General features: G+C 57.4%; 1 protein-coding gene and 1 long non-coding RNA gene across 6 annotated transcripts in view; both read left to right on the forward strand.

The window, feature by feature from the left end:
* The window catches only part of GSE1 (Gse1 coiled-coil protein), a 395,294-nt gene that overhangs the window by 54,473 nt on the left and 314,537 nt on the right, over positions 1 to 26,284 (forward strand). The window lies entirely within an intron of this gene.
* LOC147353043 (uncharacterized) overlaps positions 1 to 26,284 on the forward strand; it is a 39,076-nt gene that overhangs the window by 2,843 nt on the left and 9,949 nt on the right. Inside the window, exon 2 of the long non-coding RNA XR_015145323.1 lies at positions 1 to 26,284. This exon is cut by the window's right edge and continues 9,949 nt beyond it. This is a non-coding gene — a long non-coding RNA (uncharacterized LOC147353043).

Here is a 26,284-nt window from a genome sequence, read left to right on the forward strand (position 1 = left end):
AACTATCGCCTCCCACGGAGGCAGTCATCCAAGGGAGGTGCTGTTCTGTCCCTCTGCCCTGCACAGCCCCGCCATGCCTCGCAGCCCTGGAGAGGATGCTGTGGGAAGCTGGACCCCGGGCGGGCAGGCGGCATCCTCAGATGCCGGGATTTCGTCAGCCTTGGCTCCCAGTTCTGTCGGTGGAATCCCGGGCGCGCATCCTGGAAGGGGGCTCTGGAAGGCCCTCTGCTTGTCTTGGCCCCTCTGCCTGCCCCACTTCGCCCCTCCCCCCGCAGGGTTTGGGTGGAGATCCGGTGCGGGAGGGCTCGGCGGGAGGCGAGGGCGGGGCTCTGCCGGGTTCTCCAGGTGGCCCCCGACCCGGGCCTGTTTGGAGCAGTCGCTGCAGCCTGCTGGCGCCTGCTGCTCTCCCCCATGCTGGCTCCACCCCTTCTTCCCATTTGTTACTTTCTTTTAGTCAGTTCATCTCACCCCTGATGAAGACTTACTGTGTGCTGGCTGGCCAGACCTACCGAAGTAGGGCCGTAGGAGGGAGCTGGGACCAGAGTGGGCTCCTGACAGACCACTGTTACTCTTGTGGAGAAGGGGGCGAGGTGTCTGATCTGCCTACATGAGGACAGATGAATATTGAGCGAGGTGTGAGCAGGGTGGGCCTCAGTGCCCCCTGCCATTCTCCTGGGGATTTGGGTAGGGGTTTGGAGGGGGCGGGGAGAGGCAGGAGCTGGGAGAGCCATGAGGAGGCACGTGGATGCACGCACCGATAGCTGAAAATTCCCACTGAGCCTCCCCTCTCCTGAAGCCTCTCAGCGGCTCCAGGCTCCTTCAGGGCCAGACGTCTTGCCCTTGAACTCGGTCTGCAGCTCTCCAGCGCACTGGGGCTGGGAGAGCGGGTAGGGGTGTAGCTGGAAGGGCCCCTGCTGGGCCACTGTGTCCCCTGAACGCAGTTGGGGCATCACCAGGGTCTGTGATTTTTTTTTAAAGTTGTTTAGGTGCCTTAAAAAAATTGTTTTTTCTTAACTGAGTATAGTTGATGTACAACGTTGTGTTAATTTCTTTTGTATAGCAGAGTGACTCAGTTAATCATCTATATTCTTTTCCATGAGGGTTTACCACAGGATACTGAGTATAGTTCCTTGTGCTGTTCAGCAGGGCTTTGTCCTTACTCCATTCTATGTGTAATAGTTTGCATCTGCTAACTCCGAGCTCCCTCTCCATCCCTCCCCCTCGGCAACCACAAACTTGCTCTGTCTGTGAATCTGTTTCTGTTTCATCGATGGGTTCATTTGGGTCATATTTTAGTTTCCACATTGTTGTAGCCACGTGTTCTGGGAAACAAACTCACTCAGAAGGACAATGCAGATAGTGGAGTGCAGTTTATTACACCGGAGGGCCCAAGGCAGAGTCTCTTAGCCAAGGACCCCGACCAGCATTTGTGAAAATCTTTTATACCCCATGTGTACGTGTCTGAACCCACCACTCCAAATCCTTTGAGACTTGCATAAACCAAGGAAAATACAATCCCAATAACCCCATCATTCATGTGCTATGTGCTAAGTTAAACAATTAGCCAATAATCAATAATTGCTTACACTCCGATAGATACAGAAAAATTTATGGCCTGTCTGGAGGAAGGGGTGATTAGTGTATGTTTTCTCTTAGGCGATGAGTAACCTAGATATGATCTTCAAGGTTCCTCTGTCTTGAGGGAGTCTTATCCTTTTGTTGTTGTCTTCATAGGCACTAAACACAGAGTTCAGAGTCCATTGGAAGGGTGGCTGAGCATGATCAGCCTGAACGGGCCTAAGATGGAGTCCAGGCCCTATGAATTCCTTCTTCAACATGTAGGTCATATCATGTGGAATTTGTTTTTCTGACTTCCTACACTGAGGATGATCATCTCTAGTTGCAAGACTTCATTCTTTATCATGGCCGAGTAATACTTCATTGTGTGTATATACCACATGTTCCTTATCCCCCATCTGTTGATGGACATTGAGGTTGTTTCTGTGTGTTAGCTAGTAAGAATAGTGCTGCACACCTGGAGCCGTGTGAAAGGCTGAAGTGTGGATTAAAGGGTAAACTGAATCGCAGGCACACTGACTCAAGAGGCCCCGCCCACCATGGGCCGCTAACCTGAGACGTGCACCTGGGGATGGTCACCCTGGTGGGCGCACCTCCCAGACCCCATCACACCGCCTGGCAGCAGGAGGGTGAGATGCAGACCAGGGGACCACTCTGTGTCCGGAACGCTGCTCTGGTCCAGATGTCCAGCTCCACCACAGCGCTGAGCGACCTGGATGGTCGATGAACCTTCCCTGGCTGCTGTTTTTTCCTGAAAGATGGATGCCAAAGGCGACCCTTTCATGAGGAAGTCTCCAGCTGGACATGTTCACCTCATGTGACACTTACACCAGTATTTGAATCATTATTTTATTTAAATAAGACCCCTTTTTCCTTAAGTAAATTTGTTTTAAAAGAATCACTTCAGTCACTCAGTCATGTCCGACTCTTTGCGACCCCATGGACTGCAGCCTGCCAGGCTGCCCTGTCCATCACTAACTCCCGGAGTTTGCTCAAACTCATGTCCATCGAGTTGGTGATGCCATCCAGCCATCTCATCCTCTGTCATCCCCTTCTCCTCCTGCCTTCAATCTTCGTTTCCCAGCATCAGGGTCTTTTCATCAAAATTGTGGTAAGCAGCTGTGGCCCTGGCTGGATGCTAATGTTATTGTTGTTTTTGGAGAAGGAGCTTGCTGACTGTGATAAAAACTCCTTTTGGGCCCCTTTTGTTTGGATTGTTGAGATAAAGTTATATTCCTTAGTGTTTTAAGCAAGTTGCCTTAAATTTGTTATGTATCTAATTCTTAAAATAGTCCTTACCCCACACGCCCATTGCCAGTTAGTTGCGAGTTTTTTATATGCATATATGCCAGAATTGGTACAGATTAGGGGCCTTTAATAGAAAGAAGTTTCCTCCTCTGGCTGGAGGGAGAAGGAGGGACTGGGGCCCTGCCTTGGTGTCAGCCTTGTGCAGGCCGGCAGTTCCAGTGATGGACCCTAGGTGGCGCCAGAACCCCAAAGTGCAGTATCCCTCTCCAGGAGTTCCTCACCAGGGATCCTGAGTGTGTGTGCGTGCGCACACCCATGTGCGTGGTGTGTGTGTGTGTGGGGGGGGGGGTGGCACGTCTGTATATGTGAATGTGTGTATGTGAGTTTTGTCTCTTGATGTGCTCTCAGTAGTGGGTCAGGGTGTGTGTATATGTGGGCATGTGTGCCTTTGTGTATCTGTGTGTGTGTGTGGTTGTGAGTTTGAGGGAACCTGGACCACCCTCTCCACCGGCGGTCCACACCCTTGCTGGGAGCATGGTGGATGTGGGGTGCATGGACCCCCCTGCCCGAGGCCCCAGCTGCAGGGCCCCTGTCCGCCCCTGCCTGGCCCATCCTCAGGAGATGTGATTAGCAGATGTACAGGGCCAGGCCATGATTTATGTTCCCGGTCGCCTAATTATTCCCAGCCTTGAAGGAGGAGAAATAAAATGCTTTGCAGGGCTGGGAACCCGAAATCCCAGCGGGGGCTACCCCACCCCCACCCCTAAAGGCCCCAGACCTCTCGCAGCCTGGAGAGGAGGCTGTGGGGGGGCAGCCAAGGGTACTGTGCCTGGAAGTGATGAAAGGGGGGCTCTGTAGAGAGCAGACCTGGGTGGGGGACGTCTGTCATCTCTTCTGAGTGCTGAAGTGGGGATTCAGGCCCACAGTGGTGCGTCCCCTGCCCTTGGCCCCAGCAGCCTAGTAGAAGGGCCAGACTGTGTGCCCCGAGGCATCATCCCGGTGCTCTTAGAAGGAGGTTCCAGCCCTTGCCTTAGGGCCCAAGAGGTGCCTCCAGATCTGAGCCCCACTTCCTGTCTGACTTCATCTTGTAGCCACCCCCACATCCCCTGCACCGTGGCCTCCTCCCACTTCTCAGATGTGTAAGTTCGTTCTCCCGTGGCTTTGGTGTCCCCTCAGGGCTGCTGCCCCTTCACGCTGTCAGTGCAGCCTTCCTTGGCCACTGTCCTTTGGCATACATCTCTGAGCACAGGGACCCTTGGCATCACGTGGGCAGGGTCCACATCCCCTTGTCACGCTGTCCCCAGTGCCTGGACCTGCACTTGTGGATGGGGAGTGCTCAGTAAATATTTGTGGTTTGGTGGAGGACAGACAGATGGTAAGCCTGCAGCCTTGCCGAGAGGCCCAGGCTCAGGGCAGAGGATCTCAGGACTCAGAAGCTATGGGGCCCCGTGGGTGGCGGGGAGGAGTGGCCTTGGAGACTGCTCAGGGTCTGGAGAGGCCTCATCCTCGGAGGAGTGCTGGTCGCAGCTGGACACACAGGTCCTCTGTCCCTCCTCTGGGAGCCTGGCTCAGGCCCTTGGCCCCAGGGGGCTGTGTTTTGTCCCTAAGCCTCCAGCAGAGAATTTGCTGCTCCCAGAGGAGGTGCACCAGGACTGCGGAGCTCAGCTCTGACCTCCTGGGGTCCCTGGCCTTGAGCACCAGGGGCTCCCTGGTGGCTTTGGGCAGGCCGGTCACTCAGCCTCTGTGTGTCCCTTCACACCCCTGCGTAGGTTGGTACGTGGGCTGTCCCTGTCCCGGGGACCTGAAGAGGGGAGGTAGGGAGGGGCTGGTCTGTGATGGCTGCAGGAGATGGCTGATTCCTGCCTTTCTTTTCCGAGCAGTGTCAGAAACACATAGTGTGATGAGCAGCCAGGCTGGACATGCACTCGAACTCGAGGGCCTTTCTGTAGAAGGGTCTGGAGTCCGTGCCGTGGTGGTGACTCTCATCTTTTGGCCATAGGAATCCCTGGGGGATAAATCAGCCAGTGGCATGTGGTTAGGGCCTGCTGCGGGCAGCCCTGGCCTTAGAAGGGCTTTCTTGGGGCCTTGCAGCCCTGCCCGTCTACCTGTGGGGCCAAGGACAGGCAGGCCTCTGGCTGTAGGGGTTGCAGGGGAACCTGGTGGGGAGGTGGGCCTGGGGCCTCAGGAGCATCACACCCCCTCGCAGAGCTCACAGCCCCCTCTCCCTTGGCTCTCTCCTGTGTGTCTTTGTGCCTGACTCTGTCTACCCATCTCTCCCTGCTTCTTGACTCTCTGTGACTGTCTTTGTCATCCTTGCCACCTTTGTCTCTTTCTCTCCTTTGGTCTCTTCCCCCTTTTCTGTCTCTCCTCTCCCTCACTTCTCTTTTCCTCTCCCTCCTCTTCCCCGCAGCCTCCTCTCCCCCTGCCTGCGCGCTCTCTGAGCAGCTGTTACCTAATAGGCTGTTAATGATGATACAGTAAGTGGAAGGCAGAGTCCTGCGGGAGCCGCCATGATCTGTGTAATTGGTCTCGACGGAGACAGAAGTATCTAATATTTACACACCAGCATTAGTCCTTTGGGAGCCTTATTTTGGCTGGAGCCAAGCTGGGAGAGGTGGTTCTGGCTGGTACTATCTCCCCCATCTGCACCTGCTCAGAAGGTCTTTGGTCGGTAGGACCTGCTCTCCTTGGGTGGGGATGCCAGGGCCTGGGACATGTGGGCTCAGTTGGGGAGGTGATCTGACTGGAGCAGCGGGGGTGGGTGCTGAGCATTCAGCACCCCCTCCAGTTGGTTCTCCAGGGGACATCACAAGGCAGGAGTCCCCTAAAAGTGAGGCCAAGGTGGGAGAGCTTAGGGCTGGGGTGGGGAGGCGGAGTGGGAGGGACAGACAGGTGGGGGCAGAGACAGACAGGCGGCAGCTTCCAAGCGATGTATGTGAAACTCTGGATCCAGCTGTGCCTGAAGTCCTTCTGCCCGGGACTGCTCACCTTACCAAGTCAAGTCCATCTTGCTCGATTTGCTTTTGAGGCACAGCTGAGAAATCCTGCCTTACCCAGGCATGAAAGGTTTTTTAAGCAGCCATGGTGTTTGTTCAGATTTTATTGTACCCAGTAGCCCAGTATACCCAGTCAGGAGGAACAAAGCTGGGCCAGAGCCCACCCCCCGCCTGACTCTTTCTGTCCGTCCCAGGGCACAGTGGGGGATGCTGGTGGCAGACCCCTCCCCTGGCTTCCCAGCAGGAGGAGTGGGGCCCAGGAAGGGGCAGTTCTGAGGAGCGCCTCATGGAGATAGCAACCCCTGGGATGACAATGTCAGCCCAGCAAGCTCACGGCACAGCTGGGAGGTGAGCCAGGACCCCCAGCTCTGGAGCCGGGGAACATCTCTGGCTAAGGTCGCCGCTGGCCTGGGGCGTGGGGGCCTCACACATTGGAAGTCACTCAGTGGAAACGACAGCTCCTCGGAGCAGAGCTCTGGGCTCTGTGCCACCACACAGGACAGGCGGGCATCCAGGCCAGGCCTCAGGGCCAGGGGTCTGGCTGGGGCTCCCGCTCCCCAGCTGTCTGCCCAGCAGGATGCTGCAGGCCTTCCACAGGGCTGTTCTGGGGCTGTAGCCTCTATAGTAAACCCCTTCTTGTAAGTCGTGTTTCCCTGAGTTGTATGAGCCTTTCCAGCAAATCATCAAACCCGAGGAGGGGGTTGTGGTAGTTCCCCCAGTTTAGAGCTGCTCAGCTGAAGGCGAAGGCGCCCCAGGCTGGCAGTGGGCATGGACGCCGGTGACAGAGGGGGTGGGCCTCATGGCCTCAGCTGTTGCTCACCGACGCATCCTGCTTAACTCTGCTGGTTAGCATTAAGACTTGAGTTAAATTGTAGGAGCCCTAGTTCTGTGGGTAGAAATGGATGGTCATCGTGGGGAGGCATGTTATTCTGGGATCCTGAGGGCCTGGCTCTGAGTGGAGCTCAAGAAGTGAGTGCCAGGCTCGCCCTGCAATGAGGCGGGAGGCAGGGGCCCAATGCCCAGACGCCCCCGGAGCACAGCCAGTGTTTCCGCTGTCATCACAGCAGCTGCGATGTCCTGGGTCCAAGAGCCATGTGACAGGGCCACCCAGTGCCTCGTTCTCGCATCTTGGCAGCAGGCAGGACACTGGGTCCTCTTCTCTGGCTCTTGCGGGTTGCCTGAAGAACAGCACCCGAGAGCCCCATGCTGTGTGCTCTGTGTTTATCGTGTTGGCCGTGACCTTGGGCAGCTCCTCGCCAACCCTCTCTAGTTCCGTCCACTACCCTGCACCAGGCCGAGCCCTTGGCTATCCCCGGAGAGATCCTCTCTCCCTCCCCACGGCAGAGAAGACGGTGGCCTTCTTTCTGAAGGTACTTGGATCCCTCGCCACAGGTCCCTGTTCAAGGTGGCCAGTGGTCATGCATACACTACTTGGTCTCTGGCAAAAACCCCTGCCAGCTCCAGGCATGTGCCCCCAAGGCTAGGCCCTTGAGCACCCACTGACAGTTTACAAACTGAGCTCCCTCCAGGGCGAGCTGGGCTTTCAGAGACAGGGCGGCCGCCTCCTGGGACCCCCGACGAGGCCTCCCCTCCCTGAACCACCACAGCCCTGCCTGAAAAGCCCTTTGTCACAGAAGCCCTTGCAAGTGCCTGTTATATCTCTGACCACAGAATAATATGGGGCTCATTCCTTTTAATTTTTATAATTTTGAGAACACCCCACCTTATGAAAAGTAGCATTTGGTAAGTGTTAATACTGGTTTTTAAAGTAAGAGTTTTGTAATGGTTCACCCATTTAAGTGTAGAGTTTAATGAATTTTAGAGTAGTCACAGATGTGTGCAGCAATCACCAGCGTCGAATTCTGGAATATTGCATCAGTTCAGTTCATTTCAGTCGCTCAGTTGTGTCCGACTCTCCGTGACCCCATGAACCGCAGCACGCCAGGCCTCCCTGTCCATCACCAACTCCCGGAGTTCACCCAAACTCATGTGCATCGAGTCGGTGATGCCATCCAGCAATCTCATCTTCTGTCATCCCCTTCTCCTCCTGCCCCCAATCCCTCCCAGCATCAGGGTCTTTTCCAATGAGTCAACTCTTCGCATGAGGTGGCCAAAGTATTGGAGTTTCAGCCTCAGCATCAGTACTTCCAATGAACACCCAGGACTGATCTCCTGTAGGATGGACTGGTTGGATCTCCTTGCAGTCCAAGAGACTCTCAAGAGTCTTCTCCAACACCACAGTTCAAAAGCATCAATTCTTTGGCGCTCAGCTTTCTTCACAGTCCAACTCTCATCACCACTGAAAACCAACTCTCATGACCACATGACCACTGGAAAAACCATAGCTTTGACTAGACGGACCTTTGTTGGCAAAGTAATATCTCTGCTTTTTAATATGCTGTCTAGGTTGGTCGTAACTTTCCTTCCAAGGAGTAAGTGTCTTTTAATTTCATGGCTGCAATCACCATCTGCAGTGATTTTGGAGCCCCAAAAAATAAAGTCTGACACTGTTTCCACTGTTTCCCCATCTATTTGCCATGAAGTGATGAGACCAGATGCCATGATCTTCGTTTTCTGAATGTTGAGCTTTAAGCCAACTTTTTCACTCTCCTCTTTCACTTTCATCAAGAGGCTTTTTAGTTCCTCTTCACTTTCTGCCATAAGGGTGGTGTCATCTGCATATCTGAGGTTATTGATATTTCTCCCAGCAATCTTGATTCCAGCTTGTGCTTCTTCCAGCCCAGCGTTTCTCATGATGTACTCTGCATATAAGTTAAATAAGCAGGGTGACAATATACAGCCTTGATGTACTCCTTTTCCTATTTGGAACCAGTCTGTTGTTCCATGTCCAGTTCTAACTGTTGCTTCCTGGCCTGCATACAGGTTTCTCAAGAGGCAGGTCAGGTGGTCTGGTATTCCCATCTCTTTCAGAATTCTCCTTATTGCCATATTCAGACTTAAATTGAAGAAAGTAGGGAAAACCACTAGACCATTCAAGTATGACCTAAATCAAATCCCTTATGATTATACAGTGGAAGTGAGAAATAGATTTAAGGGACTAGATCTGATAGACAGAGTGCCTGATGAACTATGGACTGAGGTTTGTGACATTGTACAGGAGACAGGGATCAAGACCATCCCCATGGAAAAGAAATGCAAAAAAGCAAAATGGCTGTCTGAGGAGGCCTTACAAATAGCTGTGAAAAGAAGAGAAGCGAAAAGCAAAGGAGAAAAGGAAAAATATTCCCATTTGAATGCAGAGTTCCAAAGAATAGCAGGGAGAGATAGGAAAGCCTTCCTCAGCAATCAATGCAAAGAAATAGAGGAAAACAACAGAATGGGAAAGACTAGAGATCTCTTCAAGAAAATTAGAGATAGCAAGGGAACATTTCATACAAAGATGGGCTCAATAAAGGACAGAAATGGTATGGACCTAACAGAAGCAGAAGATATTAAGAAGAGGTGGCAAGAATACACAGAACTGTACAAAAAAGATCTTCATGACCCAGATAATCACGATGGTGTGATCACTGACCTAGAGCCAGACATCCTGGAATGTGAAGTCAAGTGGGCCTTAGAAAACATCACTACGAACAAAGCCAGTGGAGGTGATGGAATTCCAGTTGAGCTATTTCAAATCCTGAAAGATGATGCTGTGAAAGTGCTGCACTCAATATGCCAACAAATTTGGAAAACTCAGCAGTGGCCACAGGACTGGAAAAGATCAGTTTTCATTCCAATCCCAAAGAAAGGCAATGCCAAAGAATGCTCAAACTACCGCACAATTGCACTCATCTCACATGCTAGTAAAGTAATGCTCAAAATTCTCCAAGCCGGGCTTCAGTAATACGTGAACCGTGAACTTCCTGATGTTCAAGCTGGTTTTAGAAAAGGTAGAGGAACCAGACATCAAATTGCCAACATCTGCTGGATCATCGAAAAAGCAAGAGAGTTCCAGAAAAACATCTATTTCTGCTTTATTGACTATGCCAAAACCTTTGACTGTGTGGATCACAATAAACTGTGGAAAATTCTGAAAGAGATGGGAATACCAGACCACCTGACCTGCCTCACGCCTCAAAAAAATCCCTTAACGCTTAGCAGTCACTGTCCATTCTTCCCTGCCCTTGCCTTAGCAACCACAAATCTATTTTACTTTCAGTCTCTGTGGATTTACCTCTTCTGGAGATTTCCTGTAAATGGGATCATTTGGTAGGTGTCCTTGTGAGTCTGACTCCTTTCACTTGGATGAATGTCCTCCAGGTTCACCCACGTGGTAGCATGTCCGTGCGCCACTCCTTTGTGTGGCTGAGTAACATTCCACGGGACGGCCGTGCCACATTGGGTCCATCCTTTCACCACTGATAGGTGTCTGGGCTGCTGTGAATGCCTGTGGACAGGTTGTGTGTGGACGTGTTTGTCTTGGGTTCACACTCCCGGGAGTGGAGTTGCTGGGTGACTGCAGGCTCGGGCCCCCTTGCACAGTACCACCTCCCCCAGCTCTTCAGGGTCCTACCCCGGTGTTACCCGGTCTGGTCCTCTCACAGATGTCCTGAGGGCAGCATCACCTGTTCCTCCCAGGAAGGACTTGGGTCTTGTGTGCCACTGTGTGCTAGTCCTGAGCCCAGCAGGCACAAAGTAGGTGTTCAGCTAACTCAGGACGGGAGACTGAACCATGAGACCTGGAGCTTCTGCCAGCCTGGTCACCCCTCTGCCCAGGGGGCAGCAACTTCCCTTTGGTGCCTTGCTCAGGACATGTCAGCGGTCAGGAGAGCAGACACTTCTGAACTCCCTGTTTCACTGGGCTCAGCAGAGGTGACAGGGCCCAAGGTCACTGAGCCCTGCTCAGCCTCACTTGGAAGCCAGACAAGGCCAGAGTCAAGGGTAGCCCTGGAGGAGGCCTGTGGCTTGCCTGCCTGCCCATGAGATGCCTACTGGGCATTCCTGGGCCATCTGACCTTGCCTACTGTGGCCAGACCCCCAGCTTCCCAGGTTGCAGACAAGGCTCTTTCTAAACCCAGAAGGCTTTTCTTGTTTCCTCAGTAATTTTGTGTGCAGAGGCCCCCGTAATGCAGCAGCTGCCCAGTGGCCTGGCACCCGGCTCTCTCCTCACCCCTGCCCGCCTCCCCGTCAGAGGCAGCTCATTCGTGGCTGCATGACTGGATTAGGGGCTTCCTCTCACCCCACTGGTCCTCTGGGTGACCAGGCCCCACCAGGTACTCAGACTCCGAGATGCTCAGAGCTCCCCATTTGCATCTCCCTGGCAGGGGTACCGCCTGGTCTGTGATTGGCACAGTCACCTGCCTAGTGCAGAGAGGGCTCCATGGTGGTTTGCCAGATGGGAACCTAGCAGTCAGGTTGAGCTTCCTGCCCTTTCCTTCCTCCATCAGAGCCAGCGTTTATCCAGCAAGTGTTCTGTACCAAGATGATGCTACTGTGTGCATCGAAGTGAATGGAAATAACAGCAATGCTGACTCCCATGAACTGCGCCCTCCCGCGAGGCCACGCCCTCCCGGTCACACACATACATCCCTCTACCCTCCGCCCCATGGGGTCCCGCCCTCCCACTCTGAGGTTGGGGTTGTCTCCCCATTTACAGCAGGGACCCAGAAGATTAGAGAAGCTGGTGTGGTAGCTGGGTAAGCAGCAAGCCTGCACAGATGGGCCCCCCTCCAGGACAGTAAGCAGTGCTCATGGGGGTGATACCTATGCTGCCAGACAGGTGGCTGGGGGGCATCGGGCCAGGAAGTGCCCAGGCGGTGGAGGCGCAAAGACGGATCGGATCCAAGCCCCACACTGTGGGACTGAGTCCAGGCAGACGGTTCACCATTCTCAGCCTTGGTTTCCTGGTGCCTAAGAGTGGGCCTGAGTCACCCTCTGGGTGTTCAGTGAGAATCAGTAAACCCATGTGTGTGCCAGTCATTTTTCTTACCTGGGAGGCAGAGGTCATTGATTGGATAGTATCCCCCCAAATGCCTGTCCACCCAGAGCCTCAGAATGTGACCTTGTTAGGAAGGAGGGTCCTCACAGGTAGAGTTTGTTAAAGTGGCGTCACACTGGATTAGGGCCCTAAGTCCAATGACTGGTGTCCTTATGAGAAGAGGGGAATCTGGACACAGTGGCATGTGGGGACAGACACAGAGGACAGCCACATGAGGACCGGGGCCAAGATGGAAGGTACGCTGCCACAGGCCGAGCTGAGGACCACTGGCCGTCTCAGAAGCAGAAGGAGGCAGGAGGGCCCCACCCCTTGACCCCGGACTGCTGACCTCTAGAGCTGTGGGAGGACACATTTCTGTGCTATTCGGTCCATGAACTTATCTAATCCATTGTCATAGGTAGGAACTGTTCCTGGCTCCATCTCAGAGATGAAGAGACTGAGGCACCCAGATGGGGTCCCTCACCTGAGCTGCACAAGCCGATAGATGACAGAGGCTGGACCTGGGAGCCCCGGGATTGTGATTCCCGAGCCCCCCAAGGCCACCCCTGTATATGGGGCTCAGGGACCCTGCCTGGCCTTCAGGAGGCGCTCTGAGTGCTGCTGACACTGCCCCATGGAGCCGCCTCGGCCAGGCTCCTGCAGGGGACTTGGTGCCTGCGGACGCTGGGCCTGTCCTCACATGCCCAGCAACGCCTCCTGAACTGTGCCGGGCTCTGGAACTTTCTGCCTCTTACTTTGGACTGTGCTCCCCTGTACTTACTATGGAAATCACCTCTTGACACTGTGGTTTAAGGAGACCACTCCCCAACCTCTCGATTTCCCCCAGCTCCTCAGGCAGACCCCAAGCCCACCTACAGGACAGTAGATCTCCGGGAACACACTTTGAGAAGCACTGATCAGGTTCAGGCTTCTAGCGCAGAGTGCCCTGGAGACTCTGCTTCTCGGATTGTCAGAACAGGAGTTCAGCGAGGCCAAGGTCTCAGAGGGGACCCTAATGTCCCCATGGGTAGGAGGTCATGGGGGACTCATAGGACCAGAGCTTGAGCAAGCTAAGCCTCTGGCAACCAGAGAATTCTATGGGGCTGTGTCCGGCCCAGCCCCCCTCAAGTTGCAGATACACAGCCAGAGGCTGTGGGGCCCAGGACACGTCTGCCCTTGCAAGCGCTGTGGCCTCGAGCAAGGCACTCAGCCTCTCTGAGCCTCAGTTGAATAGCCTGTGATACGGGATCACAGGCCCACCTCGCTCACAGCAGGGCTGGCCCTCCTCCGAGCGGCTCCCTGTGCAGCTTGCTCCACATAGCAGTTGGGGCGAGCTCCAGCTCTGAGGCACCCCGCCCCCGCCAGCAGGCTGCTCGCAGACCCGTGAGGATGCTGTGACAGGGACAGCATATGGCGGGCATATGCCACGTGGGAATGCGGCTGCCCACGGGAGGAGGTGCGGGAGTCCTGGGGAGACAGAGCTGAGCAGGCACTGGTGCCAGCGATTCGTGGCACCTGCTCGCGCCCTGGTCTTCCCTGGAGGGTGAGCCTCCGTGCCCTGGAAACTTGGGGTACCATGGGGGACCTCCTGGGGTGATGGGCAATGTGCCTTCAGCCCACTAGATGTCGCTGTCCTCTGCAAGATCCAGTGGACCCACAGCCTAACCGGACCTGGAAATAGGATGGGGTCCCTCTCAGGGAGACGGCCCTTGCAATTTCCCCTTGGCACTCCGAGAGGTCAAGTCACTGGCCTGCGGTCACAGAGCCAGGAAGTGGCAGAACCAGTATGGAGTCCTTTCACGGTGTGGTGTCAGAGGTGAGGAGAGCAAAGGGGAAGGTCCTGGGTGCCCACTAAGCCCTCCCTGGCCCTCAGGGTCGAACTTTTCTGCCTGTGGAGGCTTCCCTGGGTTCCTCCTGTGTCCCCTTTGGCCCATGTGCCCTGAAGGCCTTGTCCTCTGGGCTGCCTAGGCTGGGACATGTGGTGAACCTTCAGGCATCTAGTACATGCTCTGCTCTTGTGCAGTGGCCCCTTGGTGTGGCTGTACTGAGGGGAGGGGTCCACTGAGCCCCCAGGAGCTCTGGCAAAGGGGTCACAGCTTAAGACAGATGGCTCTGAGCTCTCAACTTCTAGGGGCCTCTGCCACCAGCTGGGAAGCTGTCATGGTCCCCACCTACAGGGGCTCCTCCCCTTACTTGCTTTGAGTCAGGTCACACCCCAGGAGACAGGGATGATGGTGTTTCTGGGGAAGCAGCAAACCTTTGCAGGGGAGGGATCCTGTGGTCAGAAAACCCCCCAGTGCGAGGGACGCAGGCAGGGGTCCCACTCATGGGTAGGGGTGGGTTCAGAGTTCCGAGCCACACGATGGTGTGTGCTGTGCCCGTGACAGCGGGGTGCAGGGAGGTGAGGGGGCACCCAGCCCACTGTGCCCCTTACAGCCCCCCCTGGAGAAGGGGAGGCTGGGGCACAGCCCCTCAAGACGGCGGAGGATGGTCTCGGCGAGGACCTGGCGCCCACTGCGATCCCGCGAGAGCAGATGGCCAGGGAGAGGGGCGGAGGCGGCAGCAGTTGGTGCCGCCAGCTTCCGGCTCCCCCGCGGCGGCGGGTGTGAGAGGCGGCGATGGGAGCGAGTGGCAGAAGCCCAGCCGGCTGTCGCCACCTCCCCCGGCCCCCCAGCCTTCCTCAGCCCTTCAAGAGGCTTCTCCCCAAATACCCTGCCTGGAGTCTGCTGGGGAGGCCTGAGAGCCCAGGTGTCAGAGCCTGATCTGAAGAGGTGGAAGTCCCAGCTTCCAGCCAGCCCAGCTCAGTCTCTTCCTGGCTCTGTGACCCAGGGCCATGAAGACACCCATCCCAGCCTTGGTTTCCCAGTCTGTACAATGGGGTGATGTCAGTTTCTACTTTTGAATTCTGACTCGACTGCATGGAGCTGTGTGACCTTGGGAAGGTTCCCTAACGTCTCTGTGCCTTGGCTTTCCCATCTGTAAAATGGGGAAAGCTATAATACCTGACTTGTAGTATTGTGGACTGAAAGGGTTCACTCTGGGAAAAGCATGAAGGGGCCAAGGGACACCAGGAGCCACGAGCTCTGCCCTCAGCAGGGAGATTTAGATGGCACCGAGCAGAGGCCTTAGGTCGAGAGAAGCACAGCCAAACTGGCAAGAGCGGCCGTCGCCTGCATGCTGGTGTGCCCAAGTGCCTCCCACGCGGAGCTCGCTTAACCGCACAGCGGCCGTCGCCTGCATGCTGGTGTGCCCAAGTGCCTCCCACGCGGAGCTCGCTTAACCTCACAGCGTCCTTGGGTTTGGCACCATTACTGATTCAGTTTACAGACAGACCCAGGCCCAGAGCAATGAGGGCGCTGGCTTAGAGTCACTGCTGTGTTTCCCTCTGCAAGCCCTCCTCTGCTCCGCCTGCCTCTCAGCACCTGCAGATGCCGCACTTGTGGCCAGGGTCCCAGGTCCTGTCACCTCTCCCCGCTCCCGCCCGCCACTCAGCCAGCCGTCCGCGGTCTGTTCCAGTGCCCGGGGTGGCTCTGGTCCTGCCATGCCGTCAGCCTTGGGATCTGTCCTCTCCCCTGCCTACACCCTAACCTCCGCTGCACTAACCCTAAACAGACGTTTATTCCAGAGGGAGCGTGTCCTGCATGGGGCGGGCGGCCACTCAGCAACACACAGTTAGAAATCCCAATGCTAGTCTCACTGACCGACTTCCAAGTGCTCAAAAAACATACATGGCTGCCTGGCGGCTGCCGCCTTAAACAACACAGATCTAGAACATTCCGCTGATGCCTCCTGGGGAGGCTTGGGGAGGCAGTAGAGACGCAGGGTGGGCTGCATTGGCGGTCCTCGTCTGAGAGGCAGGTGGGACATGTTGGAACCGCTCTCTGCATCTTATGCCATGTTTCCCCAGGAACTCAGTCTGTTCTGTTTCACCAAACCTCGAGCACATGGGCTGGGCATGGATCGTTCTTATATATATTTGTAAATTGATTTGTAGAAGTCTTAAAAGACATGGAAAATGGAACCATGTCTAGGTAAGCATTTTACAGATTGCCTTTGCTGAAAAGAAGAGGAAAGTAACGTCTAGTCTCTGAACGTCTTGGATGTTGATCATCCTTCCTCCTGGCCTCAGTTTATGCATCTGCTCGAGGGGTGATCTCCTGGGCCCTGGCTCGGAGGTCCTGGGACGCTGGCGTGGGGAATGGTGGGGCGCACAAGGCCTGGACTCAGAGCCCCGCTTTGCCCAGCAAGCTTAGCCTGCCTTTGGGGCCTGGGTTCCTTCATTCCTAGAATGGGCAGAAGAGCCCTGGCTGAAGTGGGGAATCTCGACGGGTGTTGGGGGTGCATGTTCAGCACCTGAGAGAGGCCTGGCGAGAGCAGGGGAAGGGGCAGAATAGTCAGAGCTGGGCACAGAGGCCCCTCACTTGGCACCCAGTGCCACCCAGACCTGGCCCAGTGAGGCCATTTTCCTGCAGGCCCATCACACAGCCGGAAAGAGCCCTGCCCCCTGTCCTGTGATGGAGGGAGGGAAAGGGGCCTGGAGCTCCCTGGGAACGGGCGTCTTCCTGGCCTCCTGTCCCCGGAGCAGGGCTCTGAGTTCTTCCAGGGTGCAGGTGAGAGCAGGAAGGGTTCAGCAGGGGTGAGTGCCGCTGCCCTTGTCCTCAGGGCGGGGGACAGAGGGGCAGACGGGCGGGGTTGATCTCAGTGGGTCTTTTGTCCCTCCCCACCCTCAGCAGCCTCCCCTCCGCCCCTCAGCCTGAGCGGTTGTGAACATGCCTGCCTGTTCTTCCTTCCATTCAGCCCATTGCACTGGGTCCCTACTACACGCTGCAGAAACGAGGACCACAGCCAGTGGAGCGCCACCTCCTGGACCACACAGCCTCATGGCCCTTCCCCGCTGAGTTAGAGGTGTGAGGAGGCGGGGGTGCCCATTGCCTCAGAAGGAATCAGAGAATTCCAGCAAGAACCCCTACCCTGTGTGTGACCAGAGAGGAAGTGGGCTTCCCTCAACATCAGTCCTGGCCTGTGACAGCGCGGGGGGTCCCCACACCCTCCTCAGAGAGGCCACGGCCTTGTCACGTTGGTCCCCCGCTCCACACAGCCCCTGCGCCCCAGCCTGACCTTGCCCTAGTGGGAGGCCAGACCCGCTGCTCTGCCAGACTCCACTCCTGCCAGCTGGCCCGCCCTGCACGGTTGCCATGGAAATCCTGCCGCATGTCAGCAGGGCCTGCTGCTCCCGCTTCGTCTCTCTCTGGGGCCAGAGCCACTTAAGGGAGGCCCTGGGGGCTGCCAGGCAGAAGGGAGATTCCCAGAGGCCCCTCCAGGTCCTGGGCCTAGGCCAGGCCTTGACCCCTGCCAGCGGAGGGCAAAGGATGACGAGGGCGTCCCTGGGTGGCCAGGGAGATGGTGGGAACCTGGCGGGGGGCAGGGGTGTACTGTAAGGACAGAAATAAAACAGCCCCAGGAGGGGGCAGGTGCCCCGGGTCTCCAAGGGCCCGGCTGACGCCTCCCAGCCCGTCACCTACACTGGGAGGCTCGCCCCAGCCCCACTGAGGGACCCCGCCCCCATGTGCCGCCCCCACTGTGTGCTCCGGCCCGCTCCACTGGGTGCCAGGCCCCAGGAGATACCTCCCCGTGTGACAGAGATGCAGTGCCAGCCGTCCTCGGGTGGGGGAGATGGGCAGCCCTCCCAGAGGGACAGAGAGAGTGAGCCACCAGCCCAGAGCGACACAGGGCTGTAGGTACAGAGCATCAGTACGGAAGGCAGGGGGCCCCTGGGAGAAGGGAGGACTCTCACGGTGGGAGCACTGCAGCAGCTCAGAGGCAGTGGGGCCCTGACTTGGCTTCCTGCAGATGGAGTCCACCACGCCCCCCAAACAGGGAGTTGGTCTGGCTGGAGCTGAAGGAATGGAGGGGCAGGGTAGGGGGCCCGGTGGATGTGGGGGCCTAGTGAGGCAGTGGGCAGAGCCACACTCCTCCTGGCACAAGCTCCTGAAAGGATCCTGGAGGGTGGTCCCAGACTCAAGTGGCCCACAGGAGGGGCCCCATGGCCACCCACCTGTCCTTCTAGCGGCATGGGCCCCGGGGGGGGAGGAGCTATGGGGGGAGGGGGGAGCTCCAGCCCCGCCCTCTCCAGCAAGCCCTCCCAGCCTCCTAGCCCTGAGGTCACTACTGGTCTCAGGGGGTTACGCCATGGCTTTAATTTCAGTGACCTTGACGCTTGTCAGGTCAAATATTTCAACTCAGTGGACTCATCCAGCAGGAGCGGGTTTCCATGGCAACGGGGGCCGACCCACAGGAGCTGCCCTGCTCCCCCGGGTGGTCACTGCTGTGGGCTCGCCCATCGCTCCCCAGACTGTCTTGTGCAAAGACCAGGATTGTGTCTAGCAGGGCCCCCACCCCTACATCCACGTCCTGTAACATGAGCACGTGGGTCCTCGCACAGAAGGACACAGGGAGTCCATGTGTGACCTCGGTCTTCTGTTGACACAGCTCTTGTTTTTCCGTGAAGACATCTGCTGACCCACCCCAGCTGCAGAGAAAGGGGGAGGGGTGTGGGCTCCGCCTGTCGGCAGGAATTCCACCAAGATGCCCAGTTTCAGCCGGGCCGTGTCCCCTGTCACAGGAGCTCAGGCCACCTGGAAGTTGAGTGCTTCGCCTGACTTGCCAGCTCCCAGCGCTCATCTCACCTCCCACCCCGCAGGGCCTGGAGGGCCAAGGCCACCCTGTGATCTGGGTGCTGCCGTCTGTCCTGGAAAAGCCCTCCTTTGCTTGTGTTTCTGTAGCCCAGGCCCGGAGCCCACATATTCCTGCTGATGGCACCTCCTCTGTAGTCCCATCACCAACCAGCGTTACCAAGTGCTTGCCGTGTGCCGGGTGCTTGACTTAATCTTTGCAACACCCCACGAGGGCTCTTGGGGGACAGGACTCCCGATGTCACCACTCACTAAGTGTGTGACTTTGGGGAAACCACTTTGCCTCCTGGTGCCTCAGTGTTCCCTCTGTACAATGGACTGTTGCCAGAACTCTTGGGAGTGAATTCATGGATGGACTGTTTAGAACTGTGCCTGACTTCTGGTCAGGGCTCAAGGAGGGTCAGCAATTCGTGTGCATCTCCCTGAGGGGGGGCACAGAGAGGGTGTGCATGTCTTCACGGGGGCACAGCTGGTCCTGACCCCTGGGCAGCACTTCTAGCAGGCTCCATGGGGGCCACACGGGAGAGGCAAGGGCAAGCTCGGGGTGAGGGGCAGGCCAAGCCCCATCTGCGGCAGTCCTGGCTGCTGGTAGGAGGGAGCATGGCATTTATTGGTCTCCCTTTACACCTTCAAAGGTCCACAGAGCCCAGCAAATACCCTTGAACTGTGACCAAAGCAGCAACCATCTACCCAGGTGTGTTCCAGGCACTCATGCATTCACTGAGTTCTGAGAACTCTGAGGTCCAAGCTGTTGTCCTTGCTGTTGTAGAGAGCAATCACAGGCTCGAGCCTGTTTCCCTAGCTCAGTGGGGCGGGTGAGCAGCCTGGACACAGGAGCGCTTCCGTGCATTTGTCTCCTAGCATCTTCCGTAAACCTGATCGTGCGGGGCCTCCGAGCACCCCCACTCCGTGAGGCCCACTCACACCAGGTGGCAGGGGCAGAGCCTGTTTAGAGCCCGGAGCCCAGGCCCTCCACCACTTCACGGACCCCTCCCAGCCGATGCTCAGAAGGCCCGGAACAGGAAGTCTGCCCTTCAAGAAGAACTTCTTTGGGAAACCTGACGATGACAAATTATTTTTTTAATGGTTTTAATTTATCCCCCTTTCCTCAGAGAGTGTCAGAGGCAATCTGCTTCTCTCTGCCTCTGTGCGCCTCCTCGTCTCTTGTTAGTGGCTCGGCTTTGAACATATTTCCTTTTATCATGTGGTGACACGCGGTGGCAGAGGGCGATTCCGGGAGAGGCTGTCGGGGAGGGGCCAGGCTAGAGTTTGCATCGCTCCTGACAGCTAATTAGCTGTGTGTCTTTACACCGGGGGGCCTCTCATATGGCAGGCATCATCACCGCGGCCCTGAAGCTGCAAGCCGAGGCTTCAGAGGAGGCCCGCCACGGCCTCCCTCTCTCCAGCCCTGGATCTGAGGTGCCCAGACCAGCAGCTTGTGTGTTGGCGGTGCCCGTGGACCGTGGTCCCTCCAGGCCTGCTTGTTGGCAGCAGGAGGAGGGCAGAGCCAGGATGGAGGGTCCCTGGGGCCTGAATGTGCCTACAGGCGCAAGGCTCTGGGTTAGGACTCAGACCCGAGTGGGAGTCTGAGGCTTCGTTTGCTGTCAGGCAAGTCTGCGCTGCCTGAGGCTCCGTTTGTTCATCTGCAGATTGGGTATAAAATGATACTCGTCCTCAGACATGCTGCAAAGCATCCAGTAGGGGCATGTGTTGCAGTGAGCTGAAAGCAGTAACACACATCTGGGTCCCATGGATCCAACATGTATTGGGCACCTACTGTATGCCAGACCCTGCACTAGGCGCTGGGTGCTGAGCAGTGAACAGAAAGGCTGCTGACCTTCCAAAAGGGAAGGAGAAAAAACGGAGAGATCACATATGTAATCCCTGCTGTTGTCAGGGAGGGGGCCGGGCTAGCTTGCATCCTCCTGACAGCTAATTAGAGGTGATTAGAGGCAGGGAGGAGAGGGAAGCTGGGGCGGGCGGAGAGGCGGGGAGGGCAGAAGGGTGCAATTTCAAACAGCGTGGTCAGGAAAGGCCGCGGTGACATCACAGATGATTACTGCTATCGTGTGTATTTATGAGGATGAATAACAAAGATCACTTCTCCCCACCACCACTCCTTTCCTTTTTGGCTTGTTAGAAAAACAGTGTCCCTTTATATGTTTTAGGGCAGGGTTCTCCCATTTGAGCGGCATTGGGATCCGCTGGGGGGTTTGTTAAACATGTCGCCTGGCCACCTGAGCTCTGCGTGCAGAATATACATTTCTGACTAGTTCCCAGGTGATGCCGATGCTGCTGGCTCAGGCGGTGGTGGGGGGGTGGGGTGCGGTCCTGGGCCCGGAATAAACTTGGCTCATGTGTGAACATTTGAATTTCTTCTGTCAGTGGATGTGGCCGAGAGCCACTGATTCTGTGATAGATACTTCTAAGGCCCCGAGGATCGGATCCAACTGCATGAAGCTGCCGCCTTTTGCACCGCATTTTGTTCGGCTTCGTGTATGCTGAGTCTGAAGAGCCGTCCCGGCCTCCTGGAGCTGCTGACTAGCAGGGAGGCCAAACATGGACAGCGTGTGAGGGCGCAGAGCTCAGCCCTGAGTTCCCGGCCCGCTGGGCATCAGGGAGGGCTTCCAGGAGGAGGCGCTGCCCGAGAGACACTTGCATAGCCTCTCAGTGCCCCCGGCGGTGAAGGTGGGGCGGGTTCTCCGCGTGGAGAGGACCTCTTGCTCAGAGGTTAGGAGTGAGTGACCTTGGGACGCAGCCTGCTGGGGGAGGGTGGGGGCAGTGAGGTTAGGGACTGAGGACCCTCTCCAAGGGCTTCAGATGTTATCTGTCAGGGACAGCTCACCCTGGAGTCCCTTCCTGAAGGCAGAGGAGCCCCAGTGGCTGAGGCATGACACCGTTGTGTGGACACACACTGTAGATGCAGAGTGTGATTCTGCTCCCCGGCCCCTCCCCCTGCCGCAGGGCCTTTCTGGAGCCCAGGGAAGCCCTGGCGGGGGGCAACTCAGACTGGGCCCGTGCAGCCCTGTGGACCAGGCCCCCACCCCCTGGGGGGGAACCTGGCGCTGCTGGCCAGGAGCTGGTCCAAGTGGAGCGGGGGCCTTGGCCGCACCCCGAGCTGGCCCTTGCTGGGGTGTCACACCCGGCACGCTGGGTGTCCAGGGCATCTTTATTTACTTTGGTTGCTCCGTCCTCACCATCTCCTTATTTTTTATTTCTGACTTAGTGGTGGTCAGAGTGCCTTCCACTTCCTATCCTCGACTCCCAAGCCCTCTCGGAGACCTGAGAACCTCCTTCAGAGCATCCCAGGGCAGGAGGAGGGGGTGCGGGATGGGCAGGGATGGCCTGGGGGCCTTCACTCCGTGTGCAGTGCTCCAGGGGACTGGAGCCCTCGCTCTCCCTGCCAGTTCCCCAGCAACAGATGTTCCAGCCAGACCCTCCCTCTGCTGAGAACCTGGGCTGCGGGATGTGTGGGCAGCATGCAGGCACCCAGGGCTGGGAAGGCCAGGGCAGTGGGGTCAAGTCCTTGCATTTCAAGATCAGACATTCTGCGTCCTGACTTGGGCTGCTGTGTGATGCCGGTCTGGTTACCTGGCCTCTCTGAGCCTCTACTTTCGCCTCTGAGAAATAGGATGGTAACAGCACAGTGGCCGCACGAGGTCATGGTGAGGAGCGGACAGGAGCCTCTGGAGTGAGTGCTTGGAGTGGTGGGTGGCGTGTTGTAAGTGCATGGTGAATTTTCCAGGTTGGGGGGGGCCCCTTCCCTGTGTTGCCAAATTGGGAGTGATGGGCAGGGAGGAGAAATATCATTCTGTTAATTCTTACGAGGAAACGAGCAACAGAGTTACAGAAACAGGGTCCTGCGGGCAGATGCAGGGAGTGTAAACGGGGCTGAAACCAGCTTATTTGCAGCAAGAAAAGCTTATCCCTGATTTTGGCGGCCTGGCATGCTGTTTTCTACAACATAGAAGGGAGCTTGCGGCCACCCTCCAGTGGGGGGAGGCAAGTCACAACTCTGCTGCTAATGGGAGCTGACTGCTCAGAATGCTGCTTTCCCTGCTGAGTCTGACCTCCTGGGACCCGGTCTCTGCTCTCCAGAATCCTCCCCACACCACCTCCCAGCTCAGGCCCCCTTCTGGCCTCCACCTGAGTATGCTTGGACTGTCTCTTGTAACTGGGATTCCCCACCCCGCCTTTCTCCTATGGGAAAGCTCACCCCCCAGTGTCACCTCCTCCAGGAAGTCTTCTATAATAGGCCCCTCCAAATCAGCTTTCTGGGAACTGGTTTCACACCTGTCTCCCCCTTGAAACATGAGCTGCTCAGGTCAAGGCCTGTGTCTCTGGTTTATTCCTCGTGGTCAGCACCAAGAGGGCCAGGGGCCTTACGTTTGATGAATGAATGAATGAATGATGTTATTCTCTGCCCCAGGTCCTCCTGGGACACGTGGACCCCAGCAAGGCATCTTTGTATCCCTCACTGTAGGTTGCTCTCGTCTCCTCTGGCACAACCCTGACTAGGCCAGGACCCCAGGCTGGCCTGAGCACTGGAACATAGTCGTTGCCCTACCAGGAGCTCCCTTGCAGGGCAGGAGTGCATTCAGAGACAGGGTGCAAGGCCTTCTGCAGATCCCCGAGGTGGGGGGCATCGCCAGCAGACCCAACCCAGACCTGCCTGAACCCATCTCTGTGTACGGAGAATTCTAGATCACAGACGCCATCACACCTCGGCTCCCTTGCCTGGGGCCACCTTCTCTCAATGTCTATCTTTTTCCAAGGTCAGCCTCACCACCCGCTCTCCCCACCCCAGGAAGGCCTCCCCGACTTCTCCTTTATTTCTCAGCCCTGCGCCTCCCCTTGGTGGCCTTCCCTTGGTCCTGTGCTGTAAGTCCCCAAAGGCCCTTTGAGGGTTCACAGCCCGTCTGTAGCTGCAGACCCCATCCTCAAGCCCTTTGTCCCAAGGGTATGGAAAGTGGCCTGGTGATAAAGGGCCCCGCAGCAAGGGAGCTGCAGCAGCCTCGTGCCCTGGGCATGCAGCCTGGCTCCAGGCCCCATTCCCCTGGTCGCTGCTGCTGCTTTTCCTGAGGGAAATGCTTTCTCGATTAAGCCATTGAGGACTTGGTGATAGGCACAAGAAACGGGGGTGCACGGTTCCTGCCTGCACCCCAGGTGTTCAGGGCTCGTGGGCCCTCGGTGAGGGCATTTCTCCGTGAGCATCCCCGGGCCAGGAGGTGAGGCCGCACGCCCACGGTCATGGGGCAGGTGTCAGGGCAGGTGTCTGTACTCAGCCTTGATGTGCCCCAGGCCCTGTGCTGCCTGGAGACGTTCCCTGCGCTCCCCGCGAGCATGGCCCGGCGGCCGGCAGCACCCTAGACAGACGCCACGGAGTGATGGATTCCAGGCCTTGGCGCCGGCTCCAGAGGGAGGAAGGGAATCGCTCATGCTGTCAGGGGAAGGCCGTTCCAAGGAGCCTGAGCTTCTTGGGGAGGTGGGGGCACCTCATCCCAGCCGGCCTCCTCCCACAAAGCTTGGGCACCCCACCCCTGCAAGCCTCCTCCTAGGCTGTGGGGTGCCTTGGGGGCCATGGGGACCCCTTCCTGCCCCAGGGCGAGGCTGCCAGGAGGTACGTCTTCTCTCTCTGGTGTGCCTTCTGCAGTCGGGAAGGAGTGGCCTTGCTTGTCATCCAAGTTAAGGAAACCGAGGCCTTGCTTATCGCCCAGTTAGGGAAACCGAGGCCCAAGGAGCAAGTTGGTGCTTGTTAGGGCCCACCAGGAAGGCCTTTACCCCTTCACTTCAGCCTAATTGGGGGTTACTGACAGCACTGCAGAGCTGCCCGGGGCCCCCCTGGAACTGGGCAGGGACGACGGCATCCCTGGAAAGGAAGCCCGTGGTCCCAGCCCAGCTGGCACTGCCCCCACTTGGTCACGGCCCATGAGTGGCTCTGAGGGACTGGGCGGCCCCTGCCCAGGGCCCCCACGTGTGGACCTGTTTTTTTCTCACCTTCAAGATGTCTTCTGTTGTGCCCACTTCACAGAGGGCAAGACCTAGGCCAGTGGGTCCATAGTGCAGCCATGCAGACCTACCCTCCTAACTGGAGGGGGTGGTTTGAGGCCTGGAATAAAGAATGAGAAAAAAGGAGGGGAATGTTTTCTGGGGGTGTTTCGGGGGCCAAGAGGGGTAGAGACAAGGATCTAGTGACCACTCTGAGTGCCATGAGGTTGCATCCGGGAGAGACTTGTGTGACCTGTATCTTTCAGAGGCCTGACATCTGACCCAAAGTCGCACAGCCAGCAGGTCGGGGAGCAGGGATTTGAACCCTTGCCCTGTCCCCAGCTTGTCCCCACTGCTGCCTGCTGTCCAGCACTTGCCAGGCCAGCTCTGCCCTCGGCCGCAGCCCTGGGGCCCTGGAGCAGCCGGCTCCTTCTTGCCTCAGAGGAGAGGATGTGTCTCCTGCTCAGCTAATTATGTGGAAAATTGGAAGAAATTGCATGAGCCTCGGTGGGAAATGAGGTCAGGGCTGAAGGTTATCAGAGCAGTAGCGGTGTGGCTGCTCGGCCAGCTTCCCCTGAGACGCTGGCCCCCGCTGGAGGCAGAGCGCATCTGAGGCCCCCTCCCCACCCAGAGCTAAGGCCCCCGGGAAGCGGGGGTGGCAGCTTCCCTGCAGTGGAGTGCCCGCCCCTTAAAAATCCAGAGCTCAGTGGACCGGCTTCCCCAGCCGCCGCCGCTTCCCCGTCACCCAGTCCTCTCTTCTCAGTCACCCCCCCAGCAGCTCCCCAAGGACGCTCAGCATCGGGGGCGCAGCCCTGGGCGATGCAGAGGCACCACTGGGGGTTGGCAGGAAGGAAGTGAGAGCAGAGAATGTGTCGGGGTGGGGGGGGGGAAGGGGAGTGGCAGTGTGCATGCAGGAGTGTGCCTCAGCCTGCGCCCCCAGCCTGCGTCTCACGCTGTCCCCACCGGCACCTTGTTCCATATTTACTTTCTGAGCACCTACTGTGCGTCAGGCATGGGCCCGTTTTCTGTCCTCCTGTGCTCACTCCTCTCTGTTCTAGAGCACACATCCACGTTTTCCCCAACCCGTGAGTTGTTTCCACTGCCAGCCAACTCCTATTCACCTGCAGAACCCTCTGTGGGCTGCCCCTCCTCAGGCAGCCACACACCGCGTTGCTGCCAATACACGAGGGGCCAGAGCGGTGCTGGTTAAAAATGGATGGTGGGGCCAGAGGCCTGGTTCAAAGCCTCCTCTACCACAAACTCACCGGCAACCTTGGTCAGGCTGCTTCTCTGAGCCTCGGTTTCGTCATCTGTGAAGTGGGGATAATCGTGCGGGCATCAAGATTCAGTGAGCCGTAAGTGTGCTGAGCTGGAGTCCCTGCCTGCCACAGCCCGGGTCTGGCGTGTCAGGGTTTGGCGCTGGTGGTGAGGAGGGGCGGTTTTCTCAGCGCGTCTCCCCCCGCCGCGCCCCTGGCAGCCGTCTCCCCTGCCTCCGCCTCCCCACAGTGCTGTCCCTCCGTGCTTCCCAGTGCATTGTCCGTGCCTGGACCCAGGAGCAGCTGTGCTCTCCCGGCTGGGGGAGGGGGCCGCACAGGCCTGGGCCAGCGGGGGCCCGGGTCCTCTTCCTGGTGGTGACATGATCGTAAAGTACCGGTGCCAGCCGCCAGATAGGCTCTGCACGGCGAGCCCCACTCCCCTCCACCCAGGACCCCTCCTTGCCTCCCTCCTCGCCTCCCTCCATGGTCCTCGGCGAGGAGCAGCGTGGGCAGTGGGTCTCACCGTTCGGGGGATGGGGGTCTCTCCATACTCAGAGCTGCCCAGACAGAACCCTGCCTGGGGTCTGAAGCAGGAGATCCATTTCT

The sequence above is a fragment of the Bos grunniens genome, chromosome 18, assembly GCF_055505025.1.
Source record: "Bos grunniens cultivar Pamir isolate PY7600 chromosome 18, Bosgru_T2T1.0, whole genome shotgun sequence".
Lineage (NCBI taxonomy): Eukaryota > Metazoa > Chordata > Mammalia > Artiodactyla > Bovidae > Bos > Bos grunniens.